We start from the raw sequence: 18,070 nt of genomic DNA, 5'->3' as shown, positions 1-18,070 counted from the left end.
GTGAGTGCATCTTGTTTTTCTAATTTCCTTATATATTTGACGCCAGAGATTCAGCACCCAGGCAAGAAATGTATATTTCTTCTGTAAGGAGAGTGCCAAACCTTCACCTTATTATATATATATATATATATATATATATATATATATATATATACAAAAAATGATAACAAATGTTGTGACAAAAGTCTGACTAGTTATTTTTGCAAATTGAATATTTCAATTCTCTTGTAAAATTACATCAAAGCACAAGTATTTCCTTTTGAGTTAGTATCTTGCTATCCACATGTTTAAATTTTATATATAATCCAATTGCATACAGTGTATGTTAATGGAACATCAGAGGAATAACCACTCCCTGTTGGCCCTGCTTAATTATAAATGTTTTGTGCCAAACATACTTATTTTTAAGCATTACCAGCACTGTTTCTCTTTAAACCTGTGATTACGGTAAGGTAGGAGTCGGGCATTTTTAACTTGCCTCTAATTTCCATTGGCATGTAGAGCCAGAAACAACTGAAAAAAGCTTTTGCTATTCTTATCACATATACAATTGTTGCAGGATTTGCCAAAAGTGGACCTTGTTTCAGAAAGAGAAAGAAAAATAGGATTAAAGGAAAAGCTACTGATCTGTTCTTCAGAGAAAGTGTGACAATGCTCCTGAGACGAGGCATTAATAGAATGGCATTAAACATGTGCATATCTTTCTGAGAAATGGAATTCTGTACCATGTTGCAATTTAGGTTATTACAAATCTGAAATCCAGGTATATCGTAAGGTGAAAATTGAAGGCTTAGTCATAGTATGAATCATATTCATTTTGTTCTTGTTCTGATGCCATTTCACTGTGATTGCATTAAATATTACATGTATTTATAAGGAATCATTAAATATATATTTTTAATAAATATATGTGGGTCAAGCACTTGATGTCAAGAGAGATGATAGGCTTTATGTTGATGTGCTATTATACATATAGAAATGCTTTGAATATTAAGCATGTATATATGCAAAGAATAGAGGGGAGGGGTGTTATATTATTCATTTTAATAAAAAAAAAACATATTTGATTTAGCTTTGTTTTATTAGTTTTTCTCATGTTTCATTGTTTAGACTTATTACCATTTTACAAGTATCTAGTCAATTTGCATCTGTTTGAGTAGACAGTAAATATACCATGAAGACTTGAAAATAATTCAAATATACGTTTTTAATTAGTAAACAAGTGTAAAAATAGCAGGTTTTCACCCTATTTAAAGAAAGTCAAGACCATTATTGCACTGTGCACCAATAGCTAACTTAAAAAAAAGCCTGTGCACTCAAAAATATCTGCAAAACAGCTATTGTTTATTGTAGTATTAAAACTACAAAATAAAATACTCAAACCTCTAACTTTGTTGTTTTGTTAATAACTTAATGAAAATGCAAGGTAAGAAATCAGAGATCAAAATGAGGTGAATGTGCTGCAATTGGTCATATAATGGTAACTTTGGAAATTAAATGGAGGCGCCTGATGACAAAATGGGAGGTTGGAAATGAGATTAGAGAACAAGTAAGGAAATGTGATACATAAAGATACTGCAGGTGAGATAAAGGGATGGTGATCATATTGTGGAATCTGGAAAGAAATATGTAGGCTGGAGATGAGATGAAAAGCTGATTATTAAATTGGTGGTGGCATTCAGTTAAATGTGAGATGAGATTCAATATTGTTGAATGCAAAGTTAAGTACTATGGAATGAGAACTCACAACTATAATTTTTCAATGTTATGCAGAAAGGTAAGGCCACACCTTAAATATACAGTGCAATTTGGGGCACTGGTTATAAATAAAAATATTAACCCTTTAAGACCAGAGGGCATACTATTACGTCCTTTTAAAAGCGGCTCTAAACGCCGCAGGGCGTAATAGTACGCCCTCCGGTTCTTTGTTACTTAACCGGTGGCCGGAGATCCCACGCCGGCGATCGCGGTTGGGGGGACTCCCAGGGAGCCCCCCGCGGCACCTCCGTCCTCTTCAGCCCCCCGGGCCATGTGAGAGTGAGGTCCTTGCGAGGACCTCACAATCACATGGCCGGGATAGCTGGCTGCAGCAATGCCAGCAGGGGGACTAACTGTAATGACAGTTAGTCCCCCTGCTGGCTGTAAATCAATTAAAATAAATAAAATCAGTGTAAAAAAAATATATATATACTTAGATCATATATATATATTATATATATATGATCTAAGTATATATATACACATATACACACACACACACACACATACACTGTCTAGGTGTATTTTAATATTATTATATATATATAATTATATATATATATATATTAATATCAAATTGCATGTAGACTGATACTGATTAAATATATATATATATATAATTATTGTTATATATATATATATATATTTATATATAATATAAAATAAATATGTAAATACGTAAAAAAATAAAATTAAAAAATAATTAAAAATAAAATATTAAAAAATATATAGATGTGTTTTATTTCGTTCTAACTGTATTGTGATATTAATATATATATATATATATATTTATATCAAAATACACGTAGAACGAAATAATATATATATCTATATACATAAATATATACGTATATATCACTATATATATATATATATACCTATATAAAAATAAAAATATAAAAAAAAATTATATATATATATATATATATATATATATATATATATATATATATTTATATATATATATATATATATATATATATATGCACATATGTATATATATACATATATTAATTCTACAACAATGTCCAAAAGCTTGCACTCCAGTATAATTAGAAATATATAGCCTGGTGCTTGTCGGCATCAATAATATACACAGTAGTTTGAAAAGCACTCCAAGGACTTCATATAAGGTGAAAATAAAACTTAGCTTTATTCTGCAACAACCAAAGGTGATCGACGTTTCAGTCCTACAGCAGGACTTTCCTCAGGATCCTTATATGAAGTCCTTGGAGTGCTTTTCAAACTACTATGTATATATTAATTCTACACATATAGAATAGTTGTCAGGCAGGTCCCGTTAATTACAATTAGCGGGACCTGCCTGACAACCCATGCCGAAAGTATAGGGAATTTAATTTGCTAGCACTATATTTAACCCTATAACTTTCCAAGACACCATAAAACCTGTACATGGGGGGTACTGTTTTACTCGGGAGACTTCGCTGAACACAAATATTAGTGTTTCAAAACAGTAAAATGTATTGCAACGATGATATCGCCAGTAAAAGTGAAGTTTTTTTCCATTTTTCACGCACAAACAGCACTTACACGGACGATATTATTGCTGCAATACTTTTTACTGTTTTGAAACACAAATATTTGTGTTCAGCGAAGTCTCCCGAGTACAACAGTACCCCTCATGTACAGGTTTTATGGTGTTTTCAAAAATTACAGCGTCAAATATAAGGCTTGTGTTTCATTTTTTTTCACATTAAAATTCGCCAGATTGCTTACGTTGCCTTTATGACCCTATGGTAGCCCAAGAATGAAAATTACCCCTATGATGGCGTTTTTTGCATTTTTCACACACAAACAAATACTAACGCTAACTTTGGCCAGTGTTTGTGACCAAATGGCTACTAAAAAAGACTGGACAAACCCCATTTGCAATACCTGGGGTTGTCTACTATTGCAAATGGTATGCCATTATGGGTGTAAATTTAATTCCTGGGCTACTATACAGTCTCAAAGGCAACGTAACCAATCTGGCGAATTTCAATTTCAAATGTAACACGCTATATTTGACCCTGTAACTTCCCAAAACACCATAAAACCTGTACATAGGGGGTACTGTTACACGTGAGACATCGCTGAATACAAATATGTGTATTGTATTGCAGTAAAAGCAAACAGTATTTTGACATCCACAGTTAAAATGTCACGTAGAACTAAAAAAAAATTAAAAAATTCTTATTTTCTCCCATTTTTTTATATTTTTTTTATATTAAATTATGCTCCATACCTAAATATTTGATGTTAAATGAAAGCCCTGTCTCCCCTGAATAAAATGATATATAATAAGGGGGGGGGTGCATTTAATATGAAAGTGGTGAATTACGGTTGGACAGACGTATAGCGCAAATGCCAGGTTTTGTTTACGTTTTGTTCTGTTCACAACTTGTACATTTGGCTGCGGTCTTAAGGGGTTAAGGAACATTAAAAAAAGACTGTTGTTGTTTACTTTAGAAAGAAAAATGAGATGATTGGATATGACAGTCTATATAAATATATACAAGATCAGTACAAACACCTCTCCGGTAACCTGGTCTTTTAAAGGATGTTAAATTAAACGAGGCACTTCATCTAAATTTAGTTGTTATGGTGCCATAAGGCCCCGGGGTACGCTCTTACCTTCTTGAATGGGTACAGTCTTACTTTCTTGAACCCCAAAAGCACTGATCTCAACTCCCCACCAGACGGCATCCAGCTTTTGAAATCTCAATTTTAGGAGCAGAATGCCATCAGGCAGGGGTGCTGATGATTGGATGAGAAGGATCAGCTGACACTCTCAGCCAATCAGTTACTGCCCATTTAGAAAACCGAAAGAAAGAAAGTAGGCTATATCTCATATGTGAATTCTCAAGGAGATTAGGAAGGATTATTTGTAACAAAACACAGAAATGTTAATTTAAAAAATAGGTAACAACACAAAGCATTCAACTATATTACTCAGAGATTAAAAAGACAAGCATGAACATAGCAGCTGAGAGTACAAAGTACAAAAAAAATGAGCATTAGAAAAAAATGCTTAAAAGTTTTTAGCAAAAACATGGTGCTTATTCATAAGTGAAGCCATTGCTGAATAAAACCTTGTGTAATTGTGAACCATTTTAGGATGTTTTTACAAACATACAATATTTTTTGTAAACATTACATCTATTCCTTAACCTGGACACAAGATCATCTCACAAGATTAGACACATGATCTACTCTTGTTGTCCTAATTTAATGTGATAGCTTTGCTAGCTATGCAGTCTCTTCAGGGGCATAGAAAGGTACCAAAAAATATCCAAATTCCAGCAAAGGGCAACACAATTGCACTCCCTCTGTCATTGACAAAACATCAAATTCACATTTAGACCTCTGACCTGGTTAATCTTGAGAAAAGGGGGCGTCTGTGACTACACCACCTTTAGGGTCCACATAAATTGTTATACAGAAACATGCCATTAGGTCACGACCCAATAGATTAACTGGACAGTTTGGTACAACCAAAAAGGAATGAACCTTAATCAAGGGGTTTTGCTGTGATCCTATAACATTAAGGGGTTGTGTTTTAAAACATTAATTGAGGGTCCCACCTACACCAACAGAGGATTCACTTGTAGTTAATACAAAATCATGGGAGAACTTTTAGGACAAACTGGTTTTAGTAGCACCAGTGTCTACTAAAAATTGATATGGGATTCTAGTGTGGGCGGGCAGCGAGGGAGTGCTGATCTTGGAGCTCTTCTCGCTCCACTCCCTCGCGCGGACCTTCTGTGTTGTGGGGGCCAGAATATGATGTCACTCCCCCCCCGGCATCAGTAAGCGTTGTGCGAGGGAGTAGAGCAGGATTACAGCTCCCTCGCCGTCTCCATTCTGCACCCAGCAGCACCGGAGTCCAACTCCCCCACCCCCCAGCATCACAAAAGCCACCACTCCCTCCCAGCAGCACTGGAGCCCCCACTGTCCCTCTGTCAAGTATTCATCCGCATATAGAAATGTGGTTAATGACATTTACTGTCCACACAGGAAAAGTTGTGCCGAGCAGCAACCTAATCCACAGAAGGGTTAATGCTGAGCAGCAATTATGCAAATGAAACCTGGTAACTGACTTTGGGGTCAAAGGCCGGTTACAGCCTATCAGAACTAAAAGAGGGGTATTTAGGCCCATCCTGCTCAGTGCCCTGTCGTGGTTTCCCTTGTGGTTGTCCGAGAGTGTGTTCCTGTTATTAGTTTTCTACCTGGTTTGTGACTTTGGCTTTGTTTATTGACTTCTCTATATTCTGGTATCCTGACTCCTGGATTTCCTCATCGCTGCGTCCCTTTCTGTGTTCCCTGACCTTGGCTAGTATTTTTGACTATTCTATGTACGTTAAATCCGGCCATACGTTACTTATTTGTCATCTGTGCTATACAGTTCTATGTGCTGGATCAAACCGTAATCCTGACACCCTCCCAGCAGAACTTGAGCCCCCACTGTCCCTCCCAGCAGAACATGAGCCCCCACTGTCCCCCCTCACCCACAGCAGCACAGAAGCCCCTACTACCCCGCCAGCAGCACTTCCCCCCTGCCCCATCAGACCTGTAGCTCCCACTCCCTCCCCCAGCAGCACTGGAGCGCCCAGAGCAGCACAAAAGCCCCCACATCCCCTCAGCAGCACAGGAGCCCCCACTCCCCTCCCCTCAGCAGCACAGGAGCCCCCACTCCCCCCCAGCAGCACAGAAGCCCCCACTCCCACTGCCCCGCACCCTACAGTGGCACAGAAGCCCACACTCCCCTTTTAGCAGCAGAGGAGCCCCCACTCACACCCAGCAGCATAGATGCCCACATTCCTGCCCCCAGCAGCACAGGAGTTCCACCCAGGAGCACAAGAGCCCCCCAACAGCACAGGAGCCCCACTCATTTGCATATCAGTGATAACCCTTTTTAAATAGGTTATTATCCCTGATGGATGGGTTAGTTGATTAGGGCAATCTTTGACCAAGGATTAAATATGGTGAGTGTTGGGGCCTTAAAGACCACATTATCTCCTACCAGCATAAATGGTAGTTGTTGCACAAGGGTATCTGGCATTTGGGGGAAAACAATTGAAAATCACTGCGCAACTGCATTTTTGCTGTTTTACCCTTTTACTTAATATCCTCAACCTCTGATTTATCAATGGTTAATATACTTCCCCTTTTAGAGAACATACGTTCATTGATGCAACAGAACACTTCAATTAACAAATAAATCATACTTAATATTTTATTCTGTCTTCATAAAAGATTATAACTGTTTTTAGCAATACACTAGAAAAATAGACTCAGATTTAAAATGGCTAATGATTATGAAATGGCAGCTGACTTAAATGGCTGCTGGTCATAAAATGGTTGCTGATTATAAAATCATACCTAACAGTGTTCTAAACATGTATCCTTTTTTTTTTTTTTGTTTTGACTAGGGAATTGCAAGGATTTTGGTTAGAAAATTAATCTTTGCCTGTGAGGGCCTGTGTATCCATTAACCTTGTTTGCCCCTCTTACCCATTTGTTTCCCACTTTTGTGTATCTTACCTATGTATGGGCCTCTCTCTAACCTTCTGTGTGCTCTGGAGAGTTTTACTGATTCTTTAACTAAGATTTTTTTTAAGACTTTTATTTTTACTGTTACAGGTAAGAGTCAGATACAGGAAAAGTTTTTTTGATTGCACATGGTTTGGTTTCCTGTTGGTAATTAGTAAAGCATCTGATTTGATTAGTTAGTTGTTAGCTAATTGCTATTGATTGTATGTTAATAAGCATAGGCTCACCCAGGTGTTAAACATTCCTAGGAGTTATATAAGGGTTGTGGTTATTAGCTTGGCAAATATAGCTTGGTTGCTGCTTCTAAGTGCTGCTTTAAAGTGTGTGCTTGGATATATTCTGGTGGTAAACTAGAGGTAATCTGAGGTATACACGAGGTGAAAAAAATAAATAAAAGTTAGATTTGATTTGTTTGATTTAAATTACTAACCTCATTAAAATGGCAGACTTAGTTTAGTGTAATAGTTTTTATGCATTTGTTTCACGTTCCACTTTTTGGAGATTTGGATGTTGTCTCATCTGTAGACAGTTCTCTATTTTGCAGCAGGAGATTGTATTTTTGAAGTCTGAGATTTGTAAATTATCTGTTAAACAAACTCAGGCTGAGACTGTTACAAAGCCACTGCCAAAGAGACAGTATAGAAATGGCAGATGGTTTACTGTAGGATCTGGCAGACTTAGAGTTGTGGATAAAAAGCATAGTGCACAGTCTGTGGCTCTACATAATTCATATTCAGCACTTTTCAGAGTGTAGTGGTGTTGTGGAGACAGGCTCAGGCACTTAGTGTAGTGGTGTTGTGGAGACGGGCTCAGACACCAAGTTTGTTGAACCAATTAATGACAGAAAGGAGAAGGTGAGGCCTGAAAGAAAGCAGTTATTGTTGGGGGTTGGAGGTGACAATAACAGACTTGTGAGATGTCTTCCTGGAGCTACTGCTCGCAGAGACATGATACATATTTTTTAATATGGTTAAGCAAGCAAAGCAGGAAGGGGAATTGGATGTACTTGTCCATCTAGGGATAAATGATTTGACTTGCAATGCGGTTTGAGAGGTAAAGGAAGTTTTTTGTGTTTTTGCCAATGATATACAGCAGGTTGCTTTCACACTGTGATTCTCTTTAATTTATGGCTTGGTGAATGGGGTCGGGAGCAAGGATTTGGCTTAATTTCTCATCGTAGCTCTATCTGGAATGGAAATTAACTGTACAAAAAAAAAGATGGTTTGCATCTTTATCAAAAGGGAACACATGTTCTCAGTAAGCAGTTCAGAGGTTTTGCTAGGATGTATTTAAACAATCGGGGGGGGAGGTGATAAAACATTGCCCCCCCCCCAAAACAAGGACAGAAAGTGTCTGTAGTACAGTGCCTTGCAAAAGTATTCACCCCCCTTGACTTTTTAACTATTTTGTTACAGTACAGCCCTAAGTTCAATGTGATGGAACAGAACACAATAGTCTAAGTTAGTGAAGTGAAATTAGAAAAATATATACATGAGCCTATTTTTTAGAAATAGAAAACATAAAATCGGCATGTGCGTATGTATTCACCCCCATTGTTATGAAGCCCATAAAAAGCTCTGTGGGCAAACAATTACCTTCAGAAGTCACATAATTAGTGAAATGATGTCCACCTGTGTGCAATCTAAGTGTCACATGATCTATCATTACATATATACACCTTGTTTGAAAGGCCCCAGAAGCTGCAACACCTAAGCAGGAGGCACCACTAACCAAACACTGCCATGAAGACCAAGGAACTCTCCAAACAAGTAAGGGACAATGTTTTTGAGAAGTACAAGTCAGGGTTAGGTTATAAAAAAAATATAAAAATCTTTGATGATCCCCAGGAGCACCATCAAATCTGTCATAAGCAAATGGAAAGGACATGACACAACAGCAAACCTGCCAAGAGACGGCAGCCCACAAAAACACAGACCAGGCAAGGAGGGCATTAATCAGAGAGGCAGCACAGAGACCTAAGGTAACCCTGGAGGAGCTGCAGAGTTCCACAGCAGAGACTGGAGTATCTGTACATAGGACGACAATAAGCCATACGCTCCATAGAGTTGGACTTTATGGCAGAGTGGCAGGAGATAGCCATTACTTTCAGCCAAAAGCAAAATGGCACGTTTTGAGTTTGCGAAAAGGCATGTAGGAGACTCCCAAAATGTGTGGAGGAAGGTGCTCTGGTCTGATGAGACTAAAATTGAACTTTTCAGCCATAAAAGAAAATGCTATGTCTGGCGCAATCCCAACACATCACATCACCCAAAGACCACCATCCCCACAGTGAAACATGGTGGTGGCAGCATCATGCTGTGGGGATGTCTTTCAGCAGCTGGGACTAGGAAATTCGTCAGAGTTGAGTGAAAGATGGATGGTGCTAAATACAGGGATATTCTTGAGCAAAACCCGTACCACTCTGTGCATGATTTGGGGCTAGGACGGAGGTTCACCTTCCAGCAGGGCAATGACCCCAAACACACTGCTAAAGCAACACTTCAGTGGTTTAAGGGGAAACATATAAATGTGTTGGAATGGCCTATTGAAAGCCCAGACCTCAATCCAATAGAAAATCTGTGGTCAGACATAAAGGACCACTCTAGTGCCAGGAAAGCATACTCGTTTTCCTGGCACTAGAGTGCCCTGAGGGTGCCCCCACCCTCAGGGACCCCCTCCCGCCCGGCTCTGGAAAGGGGAAAGGGGTAAAAACTTACCTTTTTCCAGCGCTGGGCGGGGAGCTCTCCTCCTCCTCTCCGCCTCCGTTCCTCCCCGTCGGCTGAATGCGCATGCGCGGCAAGAGCTGCGCGCGCATTCAGCCGGTCACATAGGAAAGCATTCATAATGCTTTCCTATGGACGCTTGCGTGCTCTCACTGTGATTTTCACAGTGAGAATCACGCAAGCGCCTCTAGCGGCTGTCAGTGAGACAGCCACTAGAGGAAATAGGGGAAGGCTTAACTAATTGATAAACATAGCAGTTTCTCTGAAACTGCTATGTTTATAAAACAATTAGTTAACCCTAGCTGGACCTGGCACCCAGACCACTTCATTAAGCTGAAGTGGTCTGGGTGCCTAGAGTGGTCCTTTAAATATTGCTGTTCACAAGCGCAAACCATCCAACTTGAAGGAGCTGGAGCAGTTTTGCAAGGAGGAATGGGCAAAAATCCATGTTAATTCCAGGTTGTGAGGCAACAAAAAAACGAAAAATGCCAAGGGGGTGAATACTTTTGCAAGGCACAGTAAGTGTGTTAAAAAATTATAAGCTTGGGGGGCGGAGCCGACCGCGAGCCGAGCTGGACGTGCACTAGCTGAGCTCTGCAGGAGACCGCGGGCAATCCACGACCATTGGGCACACAGAGCAACATGGGACACCCCAAAAAAGGTACCACACCTGCCCAAGCCTCCCACAGACAATCCGCTGTTAAAACGGGCGCCCTGAATAAATTTTTTAAAGAAAATCCGGCGCAAAACGCCGCCGACGAGATAGGCCCCAAAATGGCGGCGGAAGCTCTACACGAGCACCCTTCATCCTCACCCCCATTAAGCCCAGCCATCTCGGACAGTGCCTCCACAAACATAGATGCTGACCTGAGAGCCATACTCAGCAATCTACCAACTAAACAAGATATAGCAGCCTTGATCCAGAAAATGGAATCCTCCTTTCAAAATAAATTAGACAACATGGCGGCGGAAGTTAAAGTGGTAGAGGAACGTATTGAATCACTGGAAGATAATCAAGACCACACACTCACACAAGTTAAACAGGTCCAACAGGCACTAGAAGCACAAAACACGCAATTAGCGTTAATGTACAGAGCTATTGATGACCTGGACAATAGGGGGCGACGTAACAACCTAAGGCTGAAGGGCATGCCAGAAATAGAAGGGGAAAACCTCCCTAAAACACTCCAAGAATTATTCAATTACCTACTGCACAAAGATCCAGCGGAACATATCCTCTTTGACAGAGCTCATAGAGCACTTAAGCCAAGAGGTCCAGCCTCAGACGCCCCAAGAGACATAATCTGTCGCCTACACTATTATGGGGTGAAAGAAGACATCCTCCGCGAACTCAGAAAAACGACTCAACCGCTACTGTTTATGGGGGCCCAAATACAAATTTACCCGGACCTCTCCTGGATGACTCTGCAAGCAAGACGAACACTTAAACCCCTGACAGATATCCTGCGTACTAGGAACATCAAGTACAGATGGGGTTTCCCCCTCTCCTTAACAGCCACCCATAACGGGACCTCCGCTACTGTAACCACTTCAGAGGACATTGCCACGTTCACCTCTACCTTAAATCTCCCGGATGTACAAATACCAGACTGGTACGGCCCGATTCAAGCTCCTCATAATTATCCACGTCCTCAGAGATCAAGATGGCAAACTCCGCCAAAAAGGCGTCGCAACGACAACCAACCTCATCTCCGAAACACGCAAAGGCAACAGGTTGAACCACACCGATTCTGAAACCTGAGACGGAAACACGACATAGAAAAGAACTGAAAACCACATAAATTGCCAGAAAAGCGTCTTTATTCACAGGTTATCACACTCTTAAGAGCCTGCTCAAGACTACTCACAAAGGGACTGAGACACTGATTTCACACAAGACATGGCTACATCAGCCTCTCCATCGAACAGCAAGTCTCCCGCTCAATTAGACCTCACGAGCCTAATATGAAGCCCCGACTCTTGGAAAACGCCTGATCCACAGGAAGCCTGGACTTAAGACATGGCAGCTCTTCGTCAATGTCTTATATCAAGCCGGAGAAGGGACATCGGTGCGATCCCAGTGACTTTTACCATAAAGCTGAGTTTGGCACCACAGATCTTGTCACCCACACCTGAAGGGCTCCAAATATTATCTGACCAGGGAGCATACGTTCTTGCTGTCTACCAAAAGGTTCAGGGTTCTGTTGTTATGCAACCCACTAGATAAACCTACTGTGTTCTTCTGCTCCCTCTCCTGTCCTTTCTCCCGGCCCTCTGGGCCGCGGGCCTGCTCTCCCTCCTTCCTCTTTCCTTGCTCTTTTCACCCTTCACACCTCTCCAGTACAATATTTAGACATGTATTTGGGGATGTCGGGGGGGAAGGGCGGGGGGTGATGGGGGGGGGGAGAGTCGGGTGCCCTGAGAAGTCACCACCAAGAGAAAGCTTTTGAGAGTGTTGACCATAACCGAAGCCGCACACAACCTGACACATAACCGAGCCAGGAGACCCGTTCATAGCAAGCAAAGCTCACATGTGTCCCGATTCCTTACTAAAACTTAACGCCCGAAATCCATTTCCTCACATAAGTTGACAGGTGGATTGCCCGCCACCTCTCCTTAAATCACTCAAAACAACTTAGATTTACCCCCCACCACAGACTGCGAGACACTCTGCAGCAGCATCACAAGCCCCAGCGGTGCCATATCTGTATCCCCGAGATCTCCCAATACACTCGGGGAAAGCCACCGGCTAAAAGGGCCTACACACCCACAACACCTTCGCACTCTCAATTGCTAGCTCCAGAGTTTATTCAAAGTCTTTGTATATAGTTGGATTAATCCGTTTTTGTTATTCTTTCTTTCTTTATTTTTTATTTTCTCTCGTTGTTATATTGTAATCTGCACTTAATACTCTCGCTACTAGAGTCGATATCTCTCATATATTGTTTTCAGTGTATCCACTGTGCCTGCATTTACATTATCTAACACTCCTAGAAGCAGTGACTTCAATTAGATAACCGAACATGGCAACCATACGTATCACGACCCTAAACACGAGGGGGCTTAACTCACCAACCAAAAGATCCCTAGCTCTTCGAGAACTTCACACTCTCAGAACAGACATAGCATTTCTACAAGAAACGCATTTTAAAGCTAACTCAGCCCCAACCCTTCGCAATAAACACTACCCAACAGGATATTTTAGCAATTATGAAAGCTCCAAATCTAAAGGGGTAGCCATTCTGATAGGGAAACACGTACCCTTCACGTACCTATCACACCACTCAGTCTCAGAAGGTAGGCTTTTGATAGTCAAAGGTAAGATAGGGAACACCGTAGTGACACTTGTCAACCTATACCTTCCTAATAGCAAACAATGCAAACATACACGCAAATATCTGAACGCAGTAGACAAAACCACGGAAGGGATTCTTATACTGGGGGGAGATTTCAACATCTCACTAGATTCTGACTTAGACACAACTTCCAAGTCCACTAAATACAACGCAACCTCCAGATCTAGAATCGTTCAAATCCTAGACAATCGTCACCTTTTTGTGACGTCAACTGTTGGCGAATAACACACCCCACCTCCCGGGACTACTCCTTCTTCTCAGCGGTTCAGCACACATACTCGAGACTAGACATGTTCTTCCTGCAACACAGACACCTACACCTCATACGTTCCTGCGAGTACGGCCCCATTACGTGGTCCGACCATGGTCCCCTATCTATGTCTATCCAGATACCTAACCTGTTCCCATCTAGATCACAATGGAAACTTAACGACTCATTACTCAACGACCCAATACATGTTGCCCAAATACAGGAGACGCTCAATAACTACTTTGAAGAGAACAGCACACCTTCGGTTTCACCCACAGTAATCTGGGAGGCCCATAAAGCCGTTGTACGGGGACACATAATTGCCCTTGCATCCAGGCACAAGAAAGCGAGGGAGGCCCAAATTACCTCTCTCACGGAGGACATTAGACGCTTAGAAAATGCTCACAAAAGGCACATGATCCTAGATACATATAAAGAACTCATAGACAAGCGCTCTTCCCTCCAAACACTTCTGAATACGAAAATTCAACGGTCGCTCCTATATACTAGACACAAGTACTACACCCAAAGCGGAAAATGCGGCCGCATGTTGGCCAGGGCGATACAAAAAGAGAGGCAACAAACGTACATAACCCACATTAAAAAATCCTCAGGGACAATAACCCACTTACTGCCAGACATAATGAGAGAATTCCACTCCTATTACTCAAGCCTATATAACCTAAGATCCCAACCACCAGATCCGGAAGCCATCCAAAATTTCCTCACAAAAAGACTAGCCCAGACAATCCCCCCAAACGCTAGGCAAATACTAGACTCTCCACTCACATCCGAAGAAGTCTCCATAATTATAAGACAACTACCACTGGGAAAGAGTCCCGGGCCAGATGGCTTTACAGCCAAATACTTCAAAACTTTCTCCAAGACCCTGAACAAACCGTTCCTAGCGGCGTTCAATTCCTTAAACCATGGGCACACTCTGCCTCGAGAAACACTAGAAGCGCATATTACACTTATCCCCAAACCAGGCAAGGACCTAACGGAATGTGGCAGCTACAGGCCCATTTCACTAATAAATATTGACCTTAAAATTTTTACAAAGATACTAGCTGTCCGCCTCAAACCATACTTGCAGGGACTAGTTCACCCCGACCAAGCTGGGTTCGTGCCAGGGCGAGAAGCCAAAAATAATACCACCAAAGTGTTGAACCTCATATACTATGCCCAGACGAAGGGGGACCCGAGCCTTATCCTCACAATCGACGCCGAAAAGGCGTTTGACAGGGTGGACTGGTCCCTGCTAACAGCCACAATGCAGGCCATGGGCTTCGGCCCCAACTGGCTGTCGTGGCTCTCAGCTATTTACTCTAAGCCGGGTGCAAAAATAAGGGTCAATGGCCAACTCTCAGACACAGTCCATATCTCTAATGGCACGAGACAAGGATGTCCTCTGTCCCCCCTGCTTTTCATCCTAACACTAGAACCCTTCCTTCAGGGGATCAGAAACAACCCGAATATCCAGGGCATACAAATAGCCGACCGGGAATACAAAGTTTCTGCCTTTGCAGATGATTTACTATACACGATAAAAAACCCAGAAACCTCACTACCCCACCTGTTGCAAGAGATCAATCTATATGGCCTAGTATCCAACTACAAAATAAATAGTAGCAAGAGTGAGATCCTCCCCTTGAACATTTCAAAGGGGTTGGAGACCAGACTTCAACAGACATACCCATTCCACTGGCCACAGAATTCCGTAAGATACCTGGGAATACAATTGACGAACTCCTTACACAAAACATACGACCTCAACTTTCCCCCACTATTGCCCAACATTGACAGAGACCTAAGAACCTGGAACAAACCTCAATTCAGCTGGCTCTGCAGAGTATACATCTTGAAAATGGCCATCTTGCCGAAATTCCTTTACATTTTACAAACACTACCCATAAAGATCCCAACTTCATTCTTCAAGACGGTAAAGCACTGCCTCTCCAACTTTCTGTGGGCAGGAAAACACCCAAGGACTCAATACACAAACTTAACGAGACACAAAACACAAGGCGGCATGGGGGCACCAGACGTAGAGACATACCATAGGGCAGTCATTCTATCCCGAATCTACGATTGGACTAACAATTACAACCAGAAACAGTGGGTACAAATAGAAGCAGCCAGCCTACAAGTCCACATTCGAACGCTACCATGGCATGCCTCAGGCCTGGAATTAGTACGCCCAAACCACAAAGACCATCCAACATTAATCCCTACACTAAGATACTGGAACAATATCAAGAAATCCGACCATGTTGCCCCGCATCCATCCCCACTGTACCCGATTACAGGAAACCCACACTTCAAACCAGGCATTCCACAGAATGCATACCGAGACTTCGGGAACCAACAGGAGCAACTACTCCTGAAAGACATACTAAACAGTCAGGGAATGGTCCCTATTTCGGATCTAATCCCCACGCCCACACACACACCAATGCAGGGTTACAAATACACACAACTCATGCACTTCCTACAAACTCAACCTACCCTCACACAAGGTAGCAGACCATTGACAGCATTCGAAGCTAGAACCTGTTTGGGGACTATGACAAAGAAACACATCACCGTGTTCTATAAATGTTTACAGACGGATCTCCACGCTCACCTCCCAGAATTCACAAAATCCTGGGAAAAAGACATAAAGATCACAATAACACCTGACGATTGGAGAACTATATTTAAAAATACCTTTAAGTCCTCTAGCAACACTATAACCCAAGAGAGTAACTATAAGCGCATTTCTAGATGGCACTTCACCCCAACCAGAATTTGCAAGTTCTTCCCGAACGCATCCAACCTATGCTGGAGATGCAAAACTGACGCAGGGACCCCGGGCCACATCTGGTGGTTTTGCAATGTAATACAATCATACTGGTGCAAAATAACCACCATAATAACACTTATTACGGGCTACGCAATCCCACAATCTCCTGAGGCCTTACTATTCATGCTCTTCCCCACCCCTCTACCAAAATCAATGCGTACCCTACTCTATCATCTGCTTACCGCAGCAAATAGTCTAATTCCCCTCAAATGGAAGCAAACCAAGCCCCCATCCATCAGGGAATGGATTACCAAAGTGGACACCTTTAGGCAAATGGATGAGCTCTCACACTCCTTCTCTGGCACTTACGATGTGTTCACATATACCTGGGCACCCTGGGACAAGTATATTAAAGATTCTGATGGTTCTCCACTCCACGATACTTAACCCACTTGGGTCTTCTGTGAGCCATTCAGACGATTACCTAATATATACGTAATCACACCGTTACAAACTGCTTCTAATACCTCACTGAACTACTGTTTACTGTTCTCTAAGCTGACAACAATGTATTTTAGGAATTTGTCAAGCTAGGACTATCCTAAAGTTTGAAACTTCTGTATCACTCGTGCACACTGTAAAGTATTACATGTTATGAGATGTATTCCTCCTATATCCTTTTCACACGATGTAAAGTGCAAAATTAAACAATAAAAGTTTAAAAAAAAAAAAAAAAAATTATAAGCTTAGAGTCATGTCTACAAATGCTCACAGTTTAGGGAATAAGATCCATGAACTTGTGACAATAATGGCAACTGATAATCTAGATTTAGTCGCTGTTACTGAGACATGGTATCATGAGAAAAATGACTGGGACATAGCAATACCAGGGTAATCTTTATATAGAACAGAAGGCAAGAAAGATGGAGGGGTTGCCATGTATGTGAAGGATAACATAAACATCTAGCCTAATAAATGTTAGTGAAGCGAACATAGAGTCAGTGGGTTACGTTAGAATTTGGTAATCACACAGTAACTCGTGTAGCTGTGATTTATAGGCCCACAGGACAAAGAAAAGAGTAAGATAATCTACTAGTTGAGGAAATAGCTAAAATGACAATGAAGGGGGAAGTTATCATCATTGGTGACTGTTATCTTCCGGATGTGAACTGGAAAACCAAAATAGCTGCTTGTGCCAGGAGCACACATATTCTAAACTCCTTCCTGTGACTATCTCTAAAACAAGTTTTTCAGGAGCCAACTTGTAAGGAGGCCATACTTGATTTAGTGTTAACAAATGGAGATTTGGTATTAGATATTACTGTAGGTGAAAGTTTAGGATCCAGTGATCACCAGTCAGTGTGGTTTAATATAAGAACAGTGACTGAGTCACACCACACAAAAACAGAAGTTTTAGTCTTTAGAAAAACAGAAGTTAGAATGTGTGTAAAAGAGTCATTATCAATTATCAGACTGGTGCAGTTTAAATGGAGTCCAAGAGAAATGGTATTATTTAAAAGTTACACTACTGAAGGCAACATAAAATTGAGTTAGGCTTGTCAGTAAGAGCAAAAAAATTAAGAAACCACTGTGGTACTCCACAGAAGTGGCCAATATATATATAAATATATAAAAAAGTTAGCCT

The sequence above is a fragment of the Pelobates fuscus genome, chromosome 6 (genome assembly GCF_036172605.1).
Source record: "Pelobates fuscus isolate aPelFus1 chromosome 6, aPelFus1.pri, whole genome shotgun sequence".
Taxonomy (NCBI): Eukaryota; Metazoa; Chordata; class Amphibia; order Anura; family Pelobatidae; genus Pelobates; species Pelobates fuscus.
The sequence above is the reverse complement of the archived record's forward strand: the minus strand, read 5'-3'. Positions refer to the sequence as shown.